The following is a 5,244-nucleotide window of genomic DNA, read 5'->3' as shown; positions in this document are numbered from 1 at the left end:
CTGGCAGAGGCTTCTCCGAGGTTGCAGGCAGGAATCTCTCTCATCCCTATCTTGGAGACGCTGCCAGGGAGGGAACTTGAAACCTTCTGCTCTTCCCAGAGCGGCTTCATCCCCTGAGGGGAATATCTTGCAGTGCTCACACATCAAGTCTCCCATTCAGATGCAACCAGGGCAGACCCTGCTTAGCTATGGGGACAAGTCATATTTGCTACCACAAGACCAGCTCTCCTATCCTAAAGCCTACAGCACCCGGTATTCCCAGGGGGTCTCCCATCCAAGTACTAACCAGGCCTGACCCTGCTTAGCTTCCGAGATCAGGCGCGTTCAGGGTAGTGTGGCCGTAGACACTTACTGCAAAACAGGTGCTCTACCACTGAACTACATCCTCATTCTCAACAGCAAACCACACATCAACAGGAGTTTTCTTTAACACCAGCCCTCACTGAGCTATGATGCAAACACAGATGCCTTGCCCATGTCTGGGAACAATATCTCCCATCCCCAGGTGCCTTGCTTGATACTGTTTGAAGGGAAGGACTCTGTGGTGCCTCATGCCTCAATGACAGAGGGGGACAGGCTAGTGAGTCAGAGGGCTAGAGGGGTCAAGACATTGGTCATTCCTCCTCTCTACTGCTCTGACACTATCCCTTTGATATGCAGATTGCTACTCTCAGGGACTTCCTTCCTTCCTGCCTCCCTCCCTTTTCTTCCCTCTCACACACACACTTGCCTCTCTCTCTGCACCATGTGTGCAGAGATGCAGACAGCATCTCTCTGCATCCAGCTAGCTAGCTAGATTAAAGATTCTGAGGTCATTCACAGAATCAAAAGCAGTGTTCTACCCAGGTTTGGGAGCTGTGTGTGCCCCCAGTTTTCAGTTGTGTGCAGGTGAAGTAAGAGGAAAACCTGGGTAGAAGTGATTGGTGGAAGCAAGGTAGTAGGAGAAGCTACCAAGGTTTTTCTCCTACCTTGCTTCCACACAATCATTTCGACCCAAGTTTTCCTCTAACCTTGCTTCCACACAACCAGAATTTGGAAGCACATGCAACTCACAAACCCAGGTAGAACACAATTTTTGATTGTGTGAATGACCTCTTTATCTCTCCACTTTCCTATCTAGAATGGAGTTCTCCGATAAAGACTCCTTATATTGATTTGAAACTATGAACTGGCTCCAGGTTTCTTTTGTTCTTAGCAGACACGCATGCCTGGGCAGACTCCATTGTGTTTTGCCTCTGTGCACTCTGCTGTAATAGAAGGGTATCTCTTACCAGAGAGAATACCCAACAGATATTACACTGAAAAGATCTCTATGTGGCCATCGCCCAATTCACGTTACTTTCAATTCATGTGCAGTCTGTGTGGAGTGTACACACATAGTGATATTTTTCCATGTACAGGTCTTCACTAGTGTTCCTTGTAACAGGGATTCCCAGATTTTGTTGTCTACAACTCCCAACATCCCCAGCTGCACTAGACTTTGGCTGGAGTCCATGGGAGATGTAGTCAACAACTTCTGGGAATCCCTATTAAAGGGAACACTGGTCTTCAAACATGTTGAATGCATGTACAACAGTCCATGTATCTGTACATAGGAACATAGGAAACTGCCTTATACCGAGGCAGACCCTTGGTCCATCCAGCTCAGCATTATCTACACAGGCTGGCAGTGGCTTCTCCAATGTTTCTAGCAGGAGTCCCTCTCAGCCCTATCTTAGAGATGCCAGGGAGGGAACTCAGAACCTTCTGCATGAAAGCACAGTGCTCTTTCCCGAGCAGCCCCATTGATATCTTATGGTGCTCACACGTATAGTCTCCCATTCAAATGCACACCAGGGCAGACCCTGCTTAGCAAAGGGGACAATTAATACTTGTTACCGCAAGACCAGCTCTCTTCTTCTCCCTACTCCTCTCCAACCTGTACATGTATCTGTACCATGCATTTTAAAAATGAACTAGTTTCCCTTTTTAAATGAATGCATGAACAGTCATTCACACAAACACATGTTCATGTTTACAGACACCTGAACACACGTAAGGCATAATATGTAAATAGGGCAAGAGATAACAGCACTTCTCTCTGCAGACTTTATATGCTAGTTTCTGATCTCCACTTGTGTGGCCAAGGCAAAGGAGGTGCACGGAAGAGCAAAGCGGTTCCTTTCAAAAAGCCACATGGATAATTCCACTCCATGTTGGTTTCTGAAACATAAAGGAATCTCATGCAAGAGAAGCAACAGCAGTAGGGATCTCCTACACGGCTCGCTCTCTCTCTCTCTCTCTCTCTCTCTCTCTCCCCACCACCCTGAAAAGAAAATATGGACAAAACAGACCTCCTGCTAGAGACAGCCAGACTAAAGAGACTTATTTTACTTTCAGCAGGAATGATGACAGGAGAATCATGGACACTAAAGATGTGGTGATGCTCACCCATAAGCAGCACAGCTCTCACTTGGCTTCAAAACTGCATAGGAGGATGCCATGAATCAGTGCTGTCATACTCTGTGCTGACTGCTCTGCAGAACAAATATTAAGTCTAGGACTGTGAGTTTGGTTTGGTTTTTAAACTGGACCAAGTTACTATTTTGTAAGTAATTTACTTGCTTCTACTAGATGCAGAACTCCCACCATCTGGCCACGAGATCCTTTATTCAGGCATCTTGCACATTCGTCCTTTTCTCTGGAGTTGCCATTTATTGTTCACTCCCTTTTTATGGAGTATCTGGATGGGATGACTGCCAGATTCTTGCATTCCAGTTTTTCCTGTGTTGTCCTCCCATGTTTTCTCAGACCTGATTTGTGGTGCTATTTTTGCAATAAAATGCACATACACACAAGTGGTATTCAGACATTATGCTGTACAGGGGCCGCCCTTTCATGAGTTGAGGCAGCTGGGAAGGCAGATTATTGGGGCATCAGTTGAGCAACAAAATGCCTCTTGCTGCGGCCATCAGTGCAGTCTCTGGGACTGATCCGACACTTGCAAGCCAGTTTGCCTGCAAGAAGAGATGCTCTTCATACTCCTTGCAAAGCCTGCAAGAAGCACAAGGAGAGAAGAGGAGGCTGGTGGCCACCTTCCCTCCTCCTTGTCCCCCACGCTGTTTTCAAACCTTGCAAGGCAGCATTTGGTGTCTTGCCTCAGGTGCTGAAATACTTTGCGGCACCCTGATATATGTGCATACAGGTGTCTGACTGTACACCTGTACCTATTTTTGTGTACATGATCACTGTATGTGATCACCATATGAGATCACTGTACGTGCGATTAAAAAGTGAACATGGGCACAGAGCCCTTCAAATGCAGGATACTGATAGGAAGCACAGAAGGACCTTGTTATTTGCAGATTCAGCATCCGTGGTTTTGCATATCCATGGCTGGGTAATTGGCACCCGACCTCAGCATATGCCAGGGAAAAAGGCTTAAAAGGGGTTAAATCTGTGTATCCATGGATTGGGGGTGGCCGGAAATGACCTGTGCTATGAGGTCATTTCTGGCTGCCATTTTTTGCTTGGGAGCCATTTGTGACTCCTTTTCAAAGAAAATTTTAAAACCCTGGTTTTTCTTTTTTTTAAAAAAAATAGTGCATATTGAGGTCATTGGGGGGCATTGCTGGACTGCTGGGGAACCACAGAGCATGGTAGGGTACTTTATCTGGGATTTTTCATGGTTTTTTGGCTGGTTTATGCAATTTTCCATGCCCTTCGGAACCTAACCGCTGCAGTCTCATTCACTTAATGCCTTGGTATTTGTTGTTTCAGTATCCACAGCAGTAGCTCAGAATGGAACCCCCATAAATACTGAGATCCTCTTGTATATTATTCTATTTACATTGAAAATAAAATGTGATTAACTGTATGTGCATACAGATCCAGGGGTGTAGCTAGGGGAGAGGGAGTTCATGTTCTCCCCGATCCCTGGCGACCCCTTGGAGTGAGGGAGATAATGAAGAAAATAGGGAGGGGTGGAGCTGGGGGCCCCCTCAGGAGCTGGGGGCCCGGGTTCTTTGAACCCATCTGCTCAATTATAGCCACACCCCTGTACAGATCGCTATATGCATACACTGTACACAGAAAGGGAGCTGGGTCTCACGCTCAGTGAGACCTGGTTTGGGAAGCTGAGTGGGGAGAGCGGGCTAAGCCCTCTCTCCCTGCACACGAGCAGGGCGGGAGGCCTTGGTGGCTGGATTGGCTGCCCGCACGATTGCCGGCTCTGTGACGGAGCTGGTGGGGGTTGAGGAGTTTGGGGGCCACATGCCCCCCGGAAGCTCCAGTATGCCCCACGTGAGCATGCAGGGCATTCTGGAGAGACTCCCGGAGCTGGGAGGCGGCTTTTCGCCTCCCTTCTGGGGGTCTACTCGTGAGTAGCTGCGGTACGGAGCCACGCCGCAGCTACTCACAATTTTGAAACCCGATTTATGGGGAGGGGTACTTAGGTGGGTTAACTTCCTGCGAGCCACCAGTTTTGCCTGCAAGCCCAGTAGCTCACACGGTCAGCCGAAATCAAGCTAGGCTCCCCTAGCCCGATTTCGGCTGATCGCCAGAATAGCCTCCTTATGTGTGCTGAAGATAATGTGTGAATAGGGCTACTCCGGATAGGCAAAGTGCTATTGAGGTTTTTAAAGTTGCCTCTGCCTTTAATCAAATGTTTCCCATTTGCGGGATCATTGTGTGTGTTTTTGCTTCCTGTTCAGAACAACCTGGGATCAGTGATGAACTTCCGTCCTGTCTCCCCCCACCCTTCTTTTAAAGCAAAATAGTGCTTTTTTTCCTGCTATACATTCATACATAGAGTGGCGGGGGGGAGGAAAATTGTGCAAGAAAACTAGTAATTAAAGCCCCCCCAACAAAATGAAGCCAACAAACTAAGGGGCAGACTTAATCCAGACTTTAAGGAGGCTTTTTAATGCTCCTTTTGTTCTTCTTGTTGTTATATCTGGTAGGTTCTTTTAGCTTTTTATACTTTTCAGTTTTAATTTGAATCTAATAATGATTGTGGTTTTTCATTGGACAACTTTTTTGTTTTGTTTTGTTTTTGTTTAATTTAGTTAATTTTATTACTTTGATTGTATCTTGGGTCTCCCTTATTGTTGTGAGCCACCCTGAGCCGTAGTGCACTGGAGGGATGGGGCTATAAATATTTTAAATAAATAATAATAAATAAATAAATCCATGGCAGATTGAGCCTGCAGGATGGATAATTTTAATTTAAAAATATAAGGAATATGTGCTGAAAGGGGCTGACTT

General features: G+C 46.5%; 1 pseudogene; it reads right to left on the bottom strand.

Moving 5' to 3' along the window:
* Window positions 1-237: 237 nt before the first annotated feature.
* LOC128352611 (uncharacterized) lies at window positions 238-346 on the bottom strand (annotated as a pseudogene).
* Window positions 347-5,244: the final 4,898 nt, after the last annotated feature.

The sequence above is a fragment of the Hemicordylus capensis genome, chromosome 3, assembly GCF_027244095.1.
Source record: "Hemicordylus capensis ecotype Gifberg chromosome 3, rHemCap1.1.pri, whole genome shotgun sequence".
Taxonomy (NCBI): domain Eukaryota; kingdom Metazoa; phylum Chordata; class Lepidosauria; order Squamata; family Cordylidae; genus Hemicordylus; species Hemicordylus capensis.
This window is presented reverse-complemented; position numbering and strand designations above follow the sequence as displayed.